The sequence below is a fragment of the Schistocerca nitens genome, chromosome 8 (assembly GCF_023898315.1).
Source record: "Schistocerca nitens isolate TAMUIC-IGC-003100 chromosome 8, iqSchNite1.1, whole genome shotgun sequence".
Lineage (NCBI taxonomy): Eukaryota > Metazoa > Arthropoda > Insecta > Orthoptera > Acrididae > Schistocerca > Schistocerca nitens.
Genome location: NC_064621.1, coordinates 24,508,297 through 24,523,211, shown reverse-complemented (window position 1 = coordinate 24,523,211; position 14,915 = coordinate 24,508,297). Strand labels below are relative to the sequence as shown.

The following is a 14,915-nucleotide window of genomic DNA, read 5'->3' as shown; positions in this document are numbered from 1 at the left end:
CGCATTAGCGACCATTATTTGCATTTAGTTAGCACAGCTGCTGCTTTCCTACACATCTCACACGATATCGATGTACACCTAAAATTCCAAAACAACACATTTATTTCATTTCAGAGTTACTTTCAGCTTCAAATACCATTCCTCTGATATTCATACGAAGCTAGGCATCGTCGTAACCCGTTACGTTCATTACGCAAGGCTCACGAGAGGGGCGCAGGTTGCATCCGCGTAGACACAGAATTTTGCACCGCCCAGCGTGGGGCTCGAACCCACGACCCTGAGATTAAGAGTCTCATGCTCTACCGACTGAGCTAGCCGGGCTCCACACAATGCTTTACGAGCCATACAATACTGATGGGACCTGCGACCATCTATGGAAGATCCTTTTGACTACAGCTTATTTCCTGCTGCCACAAATGAGCTACAATCCTATTCAATGAAAAATTGTCTCCGAAAGGCATCAAATCTGCTTCAAATGATACGTGGCTATCAGCACCATTATTCAACACACATGCTCGACTGTGCGCAGACGCCTGTGGCGTAGCTCTTGGGCCCTGAATCAGACGCAGTAGTTCCAACAAAAACTCTCCTGAACGGCTCTGTGCCGAAAATTTCGCTACACATCACCCTTGTCTTGCTTGAGCTTCAGGTAGACGCCGGTTTGCAGCCAGGAAGCGGACAGCAGCAACTTTCAACTAGTTTTGTAGTACTCAAACAGCACAGTAAAACAGCATGCATCTTTTGCAGAACTGGAAAAACTCGACCGTGACAGGATTCGAACCTGCAATCTTCGGATCCGAAGTCCGACGCCTTATCCATTAGGCCACACGGTCACTGGCGCAATACACTTCCCCAAACACACCTCATTATCGCCATTTGTGCACTTCCCGGAATGAATTTACCATCTTTGACGCAATTCTCCAATTTCAGTACTAAAAATGCGACGCTACTTCTTGCTGTGTCCCATCGCAAGTTACATTCAAGCCCTTATGACGCTCATCAAACAAGAGCGTGCAAATCAGCTTCAATCGCTTAGTGCCATCTCAGTCGGTTGCAGAAGGTACCTCACCCTATGAGATACTATGGCGAGTTGCCGCTATTACCAAAGCGGCGGCGGCGGCGCCGACGACGACGACGACGACGACAACCGCGAGGGTCTCTATCAGGGGTAGAAAATACATCACAAGAACCAAGTATTTCACGTCGGCATTCTCCGGAGACTCCCAAAAGCAGCAGTTTCTGGTGCCTACTTTAATAGCACCATTCGCACTATTCATTTGCGAGAGCATTTCTTAAATACCGCACCCATTTATAATTTGTTTTATCCTTGACCGCTTTTTTCGAAAGGGCCACGGCGGGAGGGGCTTTTACAAAATTCATTTGCCTCCTGTGAGGATCGAACTCACGACCTCTGGTTTACTAGACCAGCGCTCTGCCACTGAGCTAAGGAGGCGCCTCCTAGCGCGCTTTTCGGGTACTTTGTTCTTATGGACTAGTGAATCGGAGATCTTCAGCTGGAAACGCACCGCATTAGCGACCATTATTTGCATTTAGTTAGCACAGCTGCTGCTTTCCTACACATCTCACACGATATCGATGTACACCTAAAATTCCAAAACAACACATTTATTTCATTTCAGAGTTACTTTCAGCTTCAAATACCATTCCTCTGATATTCATACGAAGCTAGGCATCGTCGTAACCCGTTACGTTCATTACGCAAGGCTCACGAGAGGGGCGCAGGTTGCATCCGCGTAGACACAAAATTTTGCAACGCCCAGCGTGGGGCTCGAACCCACGACCCTGAGATTAAGAGTCTCATGCTCTACCGACTGAGCTAGCCGGGCTCCACACAATGCTTTACGAGCCATACAATACTGATGGGACCTGCGACCATCTATGGAAGATCCTTTTGACTACAGCTTATTTCCTGCTGCCACAAATGAGCTACAATCCTATTCAATGAAAAATTGTCTCCGAAAGGCATCAAATCTGCTTCAAATGATACGTGGCTATCAGCACCATTATTCAACACACATGCTCGACTGTGCGCAGACGCCTGTGGCGTAGCTCTTGGGCCCTGAATCAGACGCAGTAGTTCCAACAAAAACTCTCCTGAACGGCTCTGTGCCGAAAATTTCGCTACACATCACCCTTGTCTTGCTTGAGCTTCAGGTAGACGCCGGTTTGCAGCCAGGAAGCGGACAGCAGCAACTTTCAACTAGTTTTGTAGTACTCAAACAGCACAGTAAAACAGCATGCATCTTTTGCAGAACTGGAAAAACTCGACCGTGACAGGATTCGAACCTGCAACCTTCTGATCCGAAGTCCGACGCCTTATCCATTAGGCCACACGGTCACTGGCACAATACGCTTCCCCAAACACAGCTCATTATCGCCATTTGTGCACTTCCCGGAATGAATTTACCATCTTTGACGCAATTCTCCAATTTCAGTACTAAAAATGCGACGCTACTTCTTGCTGTGTCCCATCGCAAGTTACATTCAAGCCCTTATGACGCTCATCAAACAAGAGCGTGCAAATCAGCTTCAATCGCTTAGTGCCATCTCAGTCGGTTGCAGAAGGTACCTCACCCTATGAGATACAATGGCGAGTTGCCGCTATTACCAAAGCGGCGGCGGCGGCGCCGACGACGACGACGACGACGACGACGACAACCGCGAGGGTCTCTATCAGGGGTAGAAAATACATCACAAGAACCAAGTATTTCACGTCGGCATTCTCCGGAGACTCCCAAAAGCAGCAGTTTCTGGTGCCTACTTTAATAGCACCATTCGCACTATTCATTTGCGAGAGCATTTCTTAAATACCGCACCCATTTATAATTTGTTTTATCCTTGACCGCTTTTTTCGAAAGGGCCACGGTGGGAGGGGCTTTTACAAAATTCATTTGCCTCCTGTGAGGATCGAACTCACGACCTCTGGTTTACTAGACCAGCGCTCTGCCACTGAGCTAAGGAGGCGCCTCCTAGCGCGCTTTTCGGGTACTTTGTTCTTATGGACTAGTGAATCGGAGATCTTCAGCTGGAAACGCACCGCATTAGCGACCATTATTTGCATTTAGTTAGCACAGCTGCTGCTTTCCTACACATCTCACACGATATCGATGTACACCTAAAATTCCAAAACAACACATTTATTTCATTTCAGAGTTACTTTCAGCTTCAAATACCATTCCTCTGATATTCATACGAAGCTAGGCATCGTCGTAACCCGTTACGTTCATTACGCAAGGCTCACGAGAGGGGCGCAGGTTGCATCCGCGTAGACACAGAATTTTGCACCGCCCAGCGTGGGGCTCGAACCCACGACCCTGAGATTAAGAGTCTCATGCTCTACCGACTGAGCTAGCCGGGCTCCACACAATGCTTTACGAGCCATACAATACTGATGGGACCTGCGACCATCTATGGAAGATCCTTTTGACTACAGCTTATTTCCTGCTGCCACAAATGAGCTACAATCCTATTCAATGAAAAATTGTCTCCGAAAGGCATCAAATCTGCTTCAAATGATACGTGGCTATCAGCACCATTATTCAACACACATGCTCGACTGTGCGCAGACGCCTGTGGCGTAGCTCTTGGGCCCTGAATCAGACGCAGTAGTTCCAACAAAAACTCTCCTGAACGGCTCTGTGCCGAAAATTTCGCTACACATCACCCTTGTCTTGCTTGAGCTTCAGGTAGACGCCGGTTTGCAGCCAGGAAGCGGACAGCAGCAACTTTCAACTAGTTTTGTAGTACTCAAACAGCACAGTAAAACAGCATGCATCTTTTGCAGAACTGGAAAAACTCGACCGTGACAGGATTCGAACCTGCAATCTTCGGATCCGAAGTCCGACGCCTTATCCATTAGGCCACACGGTCACTGGCGCAATACGCTTCCCCAAACACACCTCATTATCGCCATTTGTGCACTTCCCGGAATGAATTTACCATCTTTGACGCAATTCTCCAATTTCAGTACTAAAAATGCGACGCTACTTCTTGCTGTGTCCCATCGCAAGTTACATTCAAGCCCTTATGACGCTCAGCAAACAAGAGCGTGCAAATCAGCTTCAATCGCTTAGTGCCATCTCAGTCGGTTGCAGAAGGTACCTCACCCTATGAGATACAATGGCGAGTTGCCGCTATTACCAAAGCGGCGGCGGCGCCGACGACGACGACGACGACGACGACGACGACAACCGCGAGGGTCTCTATCAGGGGTAGAAAATACATCACAAGAACCAAGTATTTCACGTCGGCATTCTCCGGAGACTCCCAAAAGCAGCAGTTTCTGGTGCCTACTTTAATAGCACCATTCGCACTATTCATTTGCGAGAGCATTTCTTAAATACCGCACCCATTTATAATTTGTTTTATCCTTGACCGCTTTTTTCGAAAGGGCCACGGTGGGAGGGGCTTTTACAAAATTCATTTGCCTCCTGTGAGGATCGAACTCACGACCTCTGGTTTACTAGACCAGCGCTCTGCCACTGAGCTAAGGAGGCGCCTCCTAGCGCGCTTTTCGGGTACTTTGTTCTTATGGACTAGTGAATCGGAGATCTTCAGCTGGAAACGCACCGCATTAGCGACCATTATTTGCATTTAGTTAGCACAGCTGCTGCTTTCCTACACATCTCACACGATATCGATGTACACCTAAAATTCCAAAACAACACATTTATTTCATTTCAGAGTTACTTTCAGCTTCAAATACCATTCCTCTGATATTCATACGAAGCTAGGCATCGTCGTAACCCGTTACGTTCATTACGCAAGGCTCACGAGAGGGGCGCAGGTTGCATCCGCGTAGACACAGAATTTTGCACCGCCCAGCGTGGGGCTCGAACCCACGACCCTGAGATTAAGAGTCTCATGCTCTACCGACTGAGCTAGCCGGGCTCCACACAATGCTTTACGAGCCATACAATACTGATGGGACCTGCGACCATCTATGGAAGATCCTTTTGACTACAGCTTATTTCCTGCTGCCACAAATGAGCTACAATCCTATTCAATGAAAAATTGTCTCCGAAAGGCATCAAATCTGCTTCAAATGATACGTGGCTATCAGCACCATTATTCAACACACATGCTCGACTGTGCGCAGACGCCTGTGGCGTAGCTCTTGGGCCCTGAATCAGACGCAGTAGTTCCAACAAAAACTCTCCTGAACGGCTCTGTGCCGAAAATTTCGCTACACATCACCCTTGTCTTGCTTGAGCTTCAGGTAGACGCCGGTTTGCAGCCAGGAAGCGGACAGCAGCAACTTTCAACTAGTTTTGTAGTACTCAAACAGCACAGTAAAACAGCATGCATCTTTTGCAGAACTGGAAAAACTCGACCGTGACAGGATTCGAACCTGCAATCTTCGGATCCGAAGTCCGACGCCTTATCCATTAGGCCACACGGTCACTGGCGCAATACGCTTCCCCAAACACACCTCATTATCGCCATTTGTGCACTTCCCGGAATGAATTTACCATCTTTGACGCAATTCTCCAATTTCAGTACTAAAAATGCGACGCTACTTCTTGCTGTGTCCCATCGCAAGTTACATTCAAGCCCTTATGACGCTCATCAAACAAGAGCGTGCAAATCAGCTTCAATCGCTTAGTGCCATCTCAGTCGGTTGCAGAAGGTACCTCACCCTATGAGATACAATGGCGAGTTGCCGCTATTACCAAAGCGGCGGCGGCGCCGACGACGACGACGACGACGACGACGACGACGACGACGACGACGACGACAACCGCGAGGGTCTCTATCAGGGGTAGAAAATACATCACAAGAACCAAGTATTTCACGTCGGCATTCTCCGGAGACTCCCAAAAGCAGCAGTTTCTGGTGCCTACTTTAATAGCACCATTTGCACTATTCATTTGCGAGAGCATTTCTTAAATACCGCACCCATTTATAATTTGTTTTATCCTTGACCGCTTTTTTCGAAAGGGCCACGGTGGGAGGGGCTTTTACAAAATTCATTTGCCTCCTGTGAGGATCGAACTCACGACCTCTGGTTTACTAGACCAGCGCTCTGCCACTGAGCTAAGGAGGCGCCTCCTAGCGCGCTTTTCGGGTACTTTGTTCTTATGGACTAGTGAATCGGAGATCTTCAGCTGGAAACGCACCGCATTAGCGACCATTATTTGCATTTAGTTAGCACAGCTGCTGCTTTCCTACACATCTCACACGATATCGATGTACACCTAAAATTCCAAAACAACACATTTATTTCATTTCAGAGTTACTTTCAGCTTCAAATACCATTCCTCTGATATTCATACGAAGCTAGGCATCGTCGTAACCCGTTACGTTCATTACGCAAGGCTCACGAGAGGGGCGCAGGTTGCATCCGCGTAGACACAGAATTTTGCACCGCCCAGCGTGGGGCTCGAACCCACGACCCTGAGATTAAGAGTCTCATGCTCTACCGACTGAGCTAGCCGGGCTCCACACAATGCTTTACGAGCCATACAATACTGATGGGACCTGCGACCATCTATGGAAGATCCTTTTGACTACAGCTTATTTCCTGCTGCCACAAATGAGCTACAATCCTATTCAATGAAAAATTGTCTCCGAAAGGCATCAAATCTGCTTCAAATGATACGTGGCTATCAGCACCATTATTCAACACACATGCTCGACTGTGCGCAGACGCCTGTGGCGTAGCTCTTGGGCCCTGAATCAGACGCAGTAGTTCCAACAAAAACTCTCCTGAACGGCTCTGTGCCGAAAATTTCGCTACACATCACCCTTGTCTTGCTTGAGCTTCAGGTAGACGCCGGTTTGCAGCCAGGAAGCGGACAGCAGCAACTTTCAACTAGTTTTGTAGTACTCAAACAGCACAGTAAAACAGCATGCATCTTTTGCAGAACTGGAAAAACTCGACCGTGACAGGATTCGAACCTGCAATCTTCGGATCCGAAGTCCGACGCCTTATCCATTAGGCCACACGGTCACTGGCGCAATACGCTTCCCCAAACACACCTCATTATCGCCATTTGTGCACTTCCCGGAATGAATTTACCATCTTTGACGCAATTCTCCAATTTCAGTACTAAAAATGCGACGCTACTTCTTGCTGTGTCCCATCGCAAGTTACATTCAAGCCCTTATGACGCTCATCAAACAAGAGCGTGCAAATCAGCTTCAATCGCTTAGTGCCATCTCAGTCGGTTGCAGAAGGTACCTCACCCTATGAGATACAATGGCGAGTTGCCGCTATTACCAAAGCGGCGGCGGCGCCGCCGCCGACGACGACGACGACGACGACGACAACCGCGAGGGTCTCTATCAGGGGTAGAAAATACATCACAAGAACCAAGTATTTCACGTCGGCATTCTCCGGAGACTCCCAAAAGCAGCAGTTTCTGGTGCCTACTTTAATAGCACCATTTGCACTATTCATTTGCGAGAGCATTTCTTAAATACCGCACCCATTTATAATTTGTTTTATCCTTGACCGCTTTTTTCGAAAGGGCCACGGTGGGAGGGGCTTTTACAAAATTCATTTGCCTCCTGTGAGGATCGAACTCACGACCTCTGGTTTACTAGACCAGCGCTCTGCCACTGAGCTAAGGAGGCGCCTCCTAGCGCGCTTTTCGGGTACTTTGTTCTTATGGACTAGTGAATCGGAGATCTTCAGCTGGAAACGCACCGCATTAGCGACCATTATTTGCATTTAGTTAGCACAGCTGCTGCTTTCCTACACATCTCACACGATATCGATGTACACCTAAAATTCCAAAACAACACATTTATTTCATTTCAGAGTTACTTTCAGCTTCAAATACCATTCCTCTGATATTCATACGAAGCTAGGCATCGTCGTAACCCGTTACGTTCATTACGCAAGGCTCACGAGAGGGGCGCAGGTTGCATCCGCGTAGACACAGAATTTTGCACCGCCCAGCGTGGGGCTCGAACCCACGACCCTGAGATTAAGAGTCTCATGCTCTACCGACTGAGCTAGCCGGGCTCCACACAATGCTTTACGAGCCATACAATACTGATGGGACCTGCGACCATCTATGGAAGATCCTTTTGACTACAGCTTATTTCCTGCTGCCACAAATGAGCTACAATCCTATTCAATGAAAAATTGTCTCCGAAAGGCATCAAATCTGCTTCAAATGATACGTGGCTATCAGCACCATTATTCAACACACATGCTCGACTGTGCGCAGACGCCTGTGGCGTAGCTCTTGGGCCCTGAATCAGACGCAGTAGTTCCAACAAAAACTCTCCTGAACGGCTCTGTGCCGAAAATTTCGCTACACATCACCCTTGTCTTGCTTGAGCTTCAGGTAGACGCCGGTTTGCAGCCAGGAAGCGGACAGCAGCAACTTTCAACTAGTTTTGTAGTACTCAAACAGCACAGTAAAACAGCATGCATCTTTTGCAGAACTGGAAAAACTCGACCGTGACAGGATTCGAACCTGCAATCTTCGGATCCGAAGTCCGACGCCTTATCCATTAGGCCACACGGTCACTGGCGCAATACACTTCCCCAAACACACCTCATTATCGCCATTTGTGCACTTCCCGGAATGAATTTACCATCTTTGACGCAATTCTCCAATTTCAGTACTAAAAATGCGACGCTACTTCTTGCTGTGTCCCATCGCAAGTTACATTCAAGCCCTTATGACGCTCATCAAACAAGAGCGTGCAAATCAGCTTCAATCGCTTAGTGCCATCTCAGTCGGTTGCAGAAGGTACCTCACCCTATGAGATACTATGGCGAGTTGCCGCTATTACCAAAGCGGCGGCGGCGGCGCCGACGACGACGACGACGACGACGACGACGACGACAACCGCGAGGGTCTCTATCAGGGGTAGAAAATACATCACAAGGACCAAGTATTTCACGTCGGCATTCTCCGGAGACTCCCAAAAGCAGCAGTTTCTGGTGCCTACTTTAATAGCACCATTTGCACTATTCATTTGCGAGAGCATTTCTTAAATACCGCACCCATTTATAATTTGTTTTATCCTTGACCGCTTTTTTCGAAAGGGCCACGGTGGGAGGGGCTTTTACAAAATTCATTTGCCTCCTGTGAGGATCGAACTCACGACCTCTGGTTTACTAGACCAGCGCTCTGCCACTGAGCTAAGGAGGCGCCTCCTAGCGCGCTTTTCGGGTACTTTGTTCTTATGGACTAGTGAATCGGAGATCTTCAGCTGGAAACGCACCGCATTAGCGACCATTATTTGCATTTAGTTAGCACAGCTGCTGCTTTCCTACACATCTCACACGATATCGATGTACACCTAAAATTCCAAAACAACACATTTATTTCATTTCAGAGTTACTTTCAGCTTCAAATACCATTCCTCTGATATTCATACGAAGCTAGGCATCGTCGTAACCCGTTACGTTCATTACGCAAGGCTCACGAGAGGGGCGCAGGTTGCATCCGCGTAGACACAGAATTTTGCACCGCCCAGCGTGGGGCTCGAACCCACGACCCTGAGATTAAGAGTCTCATGCTCTACCGACTGAGCTAGCCGGGCTCCACACAATGCTTTACGAGCCATACAATACTGATGGGACCTGCGACCATCTATGGAAGATCCTTTTGACTACAGCTTATTTCCTGCTGCCACAAATGAGCTACAATCCTATTCAATGAAAAATTGTCTCCGAAAGGCATCAAATCTGCTTCAAATGATACGTGGCTATCAGCACCATTATTCAACACACATGCTCGACTGTGCGCAGACGCCTGTGGCGTAGCTCTTGGGCCCTGAATCAGACGCAGTAGTTCCAACAAAAACTCTCCTGAACGGCTCTGTGCCGAAAATTTCGCTACACATCACCCTTGTCTTGCTTGAGCTTCAGGTAGACGCCGGTTTGCAGCCAGGAAGCGGACAGCAGCAACTTTCAACTAGTTTTGTAGTACTCAAACAGCACAGTAAAACAGCATGCATCTTTTGCAGAACTGGAAAAACTCGACCGTGACAGGATTCGAACCTGCAATCTTCGGATCCGAAGTCCGACGCCTTATCCATTAGGCCACACGGTCACTGGCGCAATACACTTCCCCAAACACACCTCATTATCGCCATTTGTGCACTTCCCGGAATGAATTTACCATCTTTGACGCAATTCTCCAATTTCAGTACTAAAAATGCGACGCTACTTCTTGCTGTGTCCCATCGCAAGTTACATTCAAGCCCTTATGACGCTCATCAAACAAGAGCGTGCAAATCAGCTTCAATCGCTTAGTGCCATCTCAGTCGGTTGCAGAAGGTACCTCACCCTATGAGATACTATGGCGAGTTGCCGCTATTACCAAAGCGGCGGCGGCGGCGCCGACGACGACGACGACGACGACAACCGCGAGGGTCTCTATCAGGGGTAGAAAATACATCACAAGAACCAAGTATTTCACGTCGGCATTCTCCGGAGACTCCCAAAAGCAGCAGTTTCTGGTGCCTACTTTAATAGCACCATTCGCACTATTCATTTGCGAGAGCATTTCTTAAATACCGCACCCATTTATAATTTGTTTTATCCTTGACCGCTTTTTTCGAAAGGGCCACGGTGGGAGGGGCTTTTACAAAATTCATTTGCCTCCTGTGAGGATCGAACTCACGACCTCTGGTTTACTAGACCAGCGCTCTGCCACTGAGCTAAGGAGGCGCCTCCTACCGCGCTTTTCGGGTACTTTGTTCTTATGGACTAGTGAATCGGAGATCTTCAGCTGGAAACGCACCGCATTAGCGACCATTATTTGCATTTAGTTAGCACAGCTGCTGCTTTCCTACACATCTCACACGATATCGATGTACACCTAAAATTCCAAAACAACACATTTATTTCATTTCAGAGTTACTTTCAGCTTCAAATACCATTCCTCTGATATTCATACGAAGCTAGGCATCGTCGTAACCCGTTACGTTCATTACGCAAGGCTCACGAGAGGGGCGCAGGTTGCATCCGCGTAGACACAAAATTTTGCAACGCCCAGCGTGGGGCTCGAACCCACGACCCTGAGATTAAGAGTCTCATGCTCTACCGACTGAGCTAGCCGGGCTCCACACAATGCTTTACGAGCCATACAATACTGATGGGACCTGCGACCATCTATGGAAGATCCTTTTGACTACAGCTTATTTCCTGCTGCCACAAATGAGCTACAATCCTATTCAATGAAAAATTGTCTCCGAAAGGCATCAAATCTGCTTCAAATGATACGTGGCTATCAGCACCATTATTCAACACACATGCTCGACTGTGCGCAGACGCCTGTGGCGTAGCTCTTGGGCCCTGAATCAGACGCAGTAGTTCCAACAAAAACTCTCCTGAACGGCTCTGTGCCGAAAATTTCGCTACACATCACCCTTGTCTTGCTTGAGCTTCAGGTAGACGCCGGTTTGCAGCCAGGAAGCGGACAGCAGCAACTTTCAACTAGTTTTGTAGTACTCAAACAGCACAGTAAAACAGCATGCATCTTTTGCAGAACTGGAAAAACTCGACCGTGACAGGATTCGAACCTGCAACCTTCTGATCCGAAGTCCGACGCCTTATCCATTAGGCCACACGGTCACTGGCACAATACGCTTCCCCAAACACAGCTCATTATCGCCATTTGTGCACTTCCCGGAATGAATTTACCATCTTTGACGCAATTCTCCAATTTCAGTACTAAAAATGCGACGCTACTTCTTGCTGTGTCCCATCGCAAGTTACATTCAAGCCCTTATGACGCTCATCAAACAAGAGCGTGCAAATCAGCTTCAATCGCTTAGTGCCATCTCAGTCGGTTGCAGAAGGTACCTCACCCTATGAGATACAATGGCGAGTTGCCGCTATTACCAAAGCGGCGGCGGCGGCGCCGACGACGACGACGACGACGACGACGACGACAACCGCGAGGGTCTCTATCAGGGGTAGAAAATACATCACAAGAACCAAGTATTTCACGTCGGCATTCTCCGGAGACTCCCAAAAGCAGCAGTTTCTGGTGCCTACTTTAAAAGCACCATTTGCACTATTCATTTGCGAGAGCATTTCTTAAATACCGCACCCATTTATAATTTGTTTTATCCTTGACCGCTTTTTTCGAAAGGGCCACGGTGGGAGGGGCTTTTACAAAATTCATTTGCCTCCTGTGAGGATCGAACTCACGACCTCTGGTTTACTAGACCAGCGCTCTGCCACTGAGCTAAGGAGGCGCCTCCTAGCGCGCTTTTCGGGTACTTTGTTCTTATGGACTAGTGAATCGGAGATCTTCAGCTGGAAACGCACCGCATTAGCGACCATTATTTGCGTTTAGTTAGCACAGCTGCTGCTTTCCTACACATCTCACACGATATCGATGTACACCTAAAATTCCAAAACAACACATTTATTTCATTTCAGAGTTACTTTCAGCTTCAAATACCATTCCTCTGATATTCATACGAAGCTAGGCATCGTCGTAACCCGTTACGTTCATTACGCAAGGCTCACGAGAGGGGCGCAGGTTGCATCCGCGTAGACACAGAATTTTGCACCGCCCAGCGTGGGGCTCGAACCCACGACCCTGAGATTAAGAGTCTCATGCTCTACCGACTGAGCTAGCCGGGCTCCACACAATGCTTTACGAGCCATACAATACTGATGGGACCTGCGACCATCTATGGAAGATCCTTTTGACTACAGCTTATTTCCTGCTGCCACAAATGAGCTACAATCCTATTCAATGAAAAATTGTCTCCGAAAGGCATCAAATCTGCTTCAAATGATACGTGGCTATCAGCACCATTATTCAACACACATGCTCGACTGTGCGCAGACGCCTGTGGCGTAGCTCTTGGGCCCTGAATCAGACGCAGTAGTTCCAACAAAAACTCTCCTGAACGGCTCTGTGCCGAAAATTTCGCTACACATCACCCTTGTCTTGCTTGAGCTTCAGGTAGACGCCGGTTTGCAGCCAGGAAGCGGACAGCAGCAACTTTCAACTAGTTTTGTAGTACTCAAACAGCACAGTAAAACAGCATGCATCTTTTGCAGAACTGGAAAAACTCGACCGTGACAGGATTCGAACCTGCAATCTTCGGATCCGAAGTCCGACGCCTTATCCATTAGGCCACACGGTCACTGGCGCAATACACTTCCCCAAACACACCTCATTATCGCCATTTGTGCACTTCCCGGAATGAATTTACCATCTTTGACGCAATTCTCCAATTTCAGTACTAAAAATGCGACGCTACTTCTTGCTGTGTCCCATCGCAAGTTACATTCAAGCCCTTATGACGCTCATCAAACAAGAGCGTGCAAATCAGCTTCAATCGCTTAGTGCCATCTCAGTCGGTTGCAGAAGGTACCTCACCCTATGAGATACTATGGCGAGTTGCCGCTATTACCAAAGCGGCGGCGGCGGCGCCGACGACGACGACGACGACGACAACCGCGAGGGTCTCTATCAGGGGTAGAAAATACATCACAAGAACCAAGTATTTCACGTCGGCATTCTCCGGAGACTCCCAAAAGCAGCAGTTTCTGGTGCCTACTTTAATAGCACCATTCGCACTATTCATTTGCGAGAGCATTTCTTAAATACCGCACCCATTTATAATTTGTTTTATCCTTGACCGCTTTTTTCGAAAGGGCCACGGTGGGAGGGGCTTTTACAAAATTCATTTGCCTCCTGTGAGGATCGAACTCACGACCTCTGGTTTACTAGACCAGCGCTCTGCCACTGAGCTAAGGAGGCGCCTCCTACCGCGCTTTTCGGGTACTTTGTTCTTATGGACTAGTGAATCGGAGATCTTCAGCTGGAAACGCACCGCATTAGCGACCATTATTTGCATTTAGTTAGCACAGCTGCTGCTTTCCTACACATCTCACACGATATCGATGTACACCTAAAATTCCAAAACAACACATTTATTTCATTTCAGAGTTACTTTCAGCTTCAAATACCATTCCTCTGATATTCATACGAAGCTAGGCATCGTCGTAACCCGTTACGTTCATTACGCAAGGCTCACGAGAGGGGCGCAGGTTGCATCCGCGTAGACACAAAATTTTGCAACGCCCAGCGTGGGGCTCGAACCCACGACCCTGAGATTAAGAGTCTCATGCTCTACCGACTGAGCTAGCCGGGCTCCACACAATGCTTTACGAGCCATACAATACTGATGGGACCTGCGACCATCTATGGAAGATCCTTTTGACTACAGCTTATTTCCTGCTGCCACAAATGAGCTACAATCCTATTCAATGAAAAATTGTCTCCGAAAGGCATCAAATCTGCTTCAAATGATACGTGGCTATCAGCACCATTATTCAACACACATGCTCGACTGTGCGCAGACGCCTGTGGCGTAGCTCTTGGGCCCTGAATCAGACGCAGTAGTTCCAACAAAAACTCTCCTGAACGGCTCTGTGCCGAAAATTTCGCTACACATCACCCTTGTCTTGCTTGAGCTTCAGGTAGACGCCGGTTTGCAGCCAGGAAGCGGACAGCAGCAACTTTCAACTAGTTTTGTAGTACTCAAACAGCACAGTAAAACAGCATGCATCTTTTGCAGAACTGGAAAAACTCGACCGTGACAGGATTCGAACCTGCAACCTTCTGATCCGAAGTCCGACGCCTTATCCATTAGGCCACACGGTCACTGGCACAATACGCTTCCCCAAACACAGCTCATTATCGCCATTTGTGCACTTCCCGGAATGAATTTACCATCTTTGACGCAATTCTCCAATTTCAGTACTAAAAATGCGACGCTACTTCTTGCTGTGTCCCATCGCAAGTTACATTCAAGCCCTTATGACGCTCATCAAACAAGAGCGTGCAAATCAGCTTCAATCGCTTAGTGCCATCTCAGTCGGTTGCAGAAGGTACCTCACCCTATGAGATACAATGGCGAGTTGCCGCTATTACCAAAGCGGCGGCGGC

General features: G+C 48.1%; 29 non-coding genes across 29 annotated transcripts; all 29 read right to left on the bottom strand.

The window, feature by feature from the left end:
- Positions 1-248: 248 nt before the first annotated feature.
- Trnak-cuu (transfer RNA lysine (anticodon CUU)) lies at positions 249-321 on the bottom strand. The gene has a single exon. It is a non-coding gene; the product is annotated as a tRNA-Lys (tRNA).
- A 439-nt stretch (positions 322-760) lies between these two features.
- Trnar-ucg (transfer RNA arginine (anticodon UCG)) lies at positions 761-833 on the bottom strand. The gene has a single exon. It is a non-coding gene; the product is annotated as a tRNA-Arg (tRNA).
- Positions 834-1,381: 548 nt separating this feature from the next.
- Trnat-agu (transfer RNA threonine (anticodon AGU)) lies at positions 1,382-1,453 on the bottom strand. Its single transcript has one exon. It is a non-coding gene; the product is annotated as a tRNA-Thr (tRNA).
- A 321-nt stretch (positions 1,454-1,774) lies between these two features.
- On the bottom strand, positions 1,775-1,847 carry Trnak-cuu (transfer RNA lysine (anticodon CUU)). Its single transcript has one exon. It is a non-coding gene; the product is annotated as a tRNA-Lys (tRNA).
- A 439-nt stretch (positions 1,848-2,286) lies between these two features.
- Positions 2,287-2,359, bottom strand: Trnar-ucg (transfer RNA arginine (anticodon UCG)). The gene has a single exon. It is a non-coding gene; the product is annotated as a tRNA-Arg (tRNA).
- A 554-nt stretch (positions 2,360-2,913) lies between these two features.
- Trnat-agu (transfer RNA threonine (anticodon AGU)) lies at positions 2,914-2,985 on the bottom strand. The gene has a single exon. It is a non-coding gene; the product is annotated as a tRNA-Thr (tRNA).
- A 321-nt stretch (positions 2,986-3,306) lies between these two features.
- Positions 3,307-3,379, bottom strand: Trnak-cuu (transfer RNA lysine (anticodon CUU)). The gene has a single exon. It is a non-coding gene; the product is annotated as a tRNA-Lys (tRNA).
- A 439-nt stretch (positions 3,380-3,818) lies between these two features.
- Trnar-ucg (transfer RNA arginine (anticodon UCG)) lies at positions 3,819-3,891 on the bottom strand. The gene has a single exon. It is a non-coding gene; the product is annotated as a tRNA-Arg (tRNA).
- Positions 3,892-4,445: 554 nt separating this feature from the next.
- Positions 4,446-4,517, bottom strand: Trnat-agu (transfer RNA threonine (anticodon AGU)). The gene has a single exon. It is a non-coding gene; the product is annotated as a tRNA-Thr (tRNA).
- Positions 4,518-4,838: 321 nt separating this feature from the next.
- On the bottom strand, positions 4,839-4,911 carry Trnak-cuu (transfer RNA lysine (anticodon CUU)). The gene has a single exon. It is a non-coding gene; the product is annotated as a tRNA-Lys (tRNA).
- Positions 4,912-5,350: 439 nt separating this feature from the next.
- On the bottom strand, positions 5,351-5,423 carry Trnar-ucg (transfer RNA arginine (anticodon UCG)). The gene has a single exon. It is a non-coding gene; the product is annotated as a tRNA-Arg (tRNA).
- Positions 5,424-5,995: 572 nt separating this feature from the next.
- Trnat-agu (transfer RNA threonine (anticodon AGU)) lies at positions 5,996-6,067 on the bottom strand. Its single transcript has one exon. It is a non-coding gene; the product is annotated as a tRNA-Thr (tRNA).
- Positions 6,068-6,388: 321 nt separating this feature from the next.
- Trnak-cuu (transfer RNA lysine (anticodon CUU)) lies at positions 6,389-6,461 on the bottom strand. The gene has a single exon. It is a non-coding gene; the product is annotated as a tRNA-Lys (tRNA).
- A 439-nt stretch (positions 6,462-6,900) lies between these two features.
- Trnar-ucg (transfer RNA arginine (anticodon UCG)) lies at positions 6,901-6,973 on the bottom strand. The gene has a single exon. It is a non-coding gene; the product is annotated as a tRNA-Arg (tRNA).
- Positions 6,974-7,527: 554 nt separating this feature from the next.
- Positions 7,528-7,599, bottom strand: Trnat-agu (transfer RNA threonine (anticodon AGU)). The gene has a single exon. It is a non-coding gene; the product is annotated as a tRNA-Thr (tRNA).
- A 321-nt stretch (positions 7,600-7,920) lies between these two features.
- Positions 7,921-7,993, bottom strand: Trnak-cuu (transfer RNA lysine (anticodon CUU)). Its single transcript has one exon. It is a non-coding gene; the product is annotated as a tRNA-Lys (tRNA).
- Positions 7,994-8,432: 439 nt separating this feature from the next.
- On the bottom strand, positions 8,433-8,505 carry Trnar-ucg (transfer RNA arginine (anticodon UCG)). Its single transcript has one exon. It is a non-coding gene; the product is annotated as a tRNA-Arg (tRNA).
- A 560-nt stretch (positions 8,506-9,065) lies between these two features.
- Trnat-agu (transfer RNA threonine (anticodon AGU)) lies at positions 9,066-9,137 on the bottom strand. Its single transcript has one exon. It is a non-coding gene; the product is annotated as a tRNA-Thr (tRNA).
- Positions 9,138-9,458: 321 nt separating this feature from the next.
- Trnak-cuu (transfer RNA lysine (anticodon CUU)) lies at positions 9,459-9,531 on the bottom strand. Its single transcript has one exon. It is a non-coding gene; the product is annotated as a tRNA-Lys (tRNA).
- Positions 9,532-9,970: 439 nt separating this feature from the next.
- On the bottom strand, positions 9,971-10,043 carry Trnar-ucg (transfer RNA arginine (anticodon UCG)). Its single transcript has one exon. It is a non-coding gene; the product is annotated as a tRNA-Arg (tRNA).
- Positions 10,044-10,591: 548 nt separating this feature from the next.
- Trnat-agu (transfer RNA threonine (anticodon AGU)) lies at positions 10,592-10,663 on the bottom strand. The gene has a single exon. It is a non-coding gene; the product is annotated as a tRNA-Thr (tRNA).
- Positions 10,664-10,984: 321 nt separating this feature from the next.
- On the bottom strand, positions 10,985-11,057 carry Trnak-cuu (transfer RNA lysine (anticodon CUU)). Its single transcript has one exon. It is a non-coding gene; the product is annotated as a tRNA-Lys (tRNA).
- A 439-nt stretch (positions 11,058-11,496) lies between these two features.
- Trnar-ucg (transfer RNA arginine (anticodon UCG)) lies at positions 11,497-11,569 on the bottom strand. The gene has a single exon. It is a non-coding gene; the product is annotated as a tRNA-Arg (tRNA).
- Positions 11,570-12,126: 557 nt separating this feature from the next.
- Trnat-agu (transfer RNA threonine (anticodon AGU)) lies at positions 12,127-12,198 on the bottom strand. The gene has a single exon. It is a non-coding gene; the product is annotated as a tRNA-Thr (tRNA).
- A 321-nt stretch (positions 12,199-12,519) lies between these two features.
- On the bottom strand, positions 12,520-12,592 carry Trnak-cuu (transfer RNA lysine (anticodon CUU)). The gene has a single exon. It is a non-coding gene; the product is annotated as a tRNA-Lys (tRNA).
- A 439-nt stretch (positions 12,593-13,031) lies between these two features.
- On the bottom strand, positions 13,032-13,104 carry Trnar-ucg (transfer RNA arginine (anticodon UCG)). The gene has a single exon. It is a non-coding gene; the product is annotated as a tRNA-Arg (tRNA).
- Positions 13,105-13,652: 548 nt separating this feature from the next.
- Positions 13,653-13,724, bottom strand: Trnat-agu (transfer RNA threonine (anticodon AGU)). Its single transcript has one exon. It is a non-coding gene; the product is annotated as a tRNA-Thr (tRNA).
- A 321-nt stretch (positions 13,725-14,045) lies between these two features.
- Trnak-cuu (transfer RNA lysine (anticodon CUU)) lies at positions 14,046-14,118 on the bottom strand. The gene has a single exon. It is a non-coding gene; the product is annotated as a tRNA-Lys (tRNA).
- Positions 14,119-14,557: 439 nt separating this feature from the next.
- Positions 14,558-14,630, bottom strand: Trnar-ucg (transfer RNA arginine (anticodon UCG)). The gene has a single exon. It is a non-coding gene; the product is annotated as a tRNA-Arg (tRNA).
- Between the last annotated feature and the right edge of the window lie 285 nt (positions 14,631-14,915).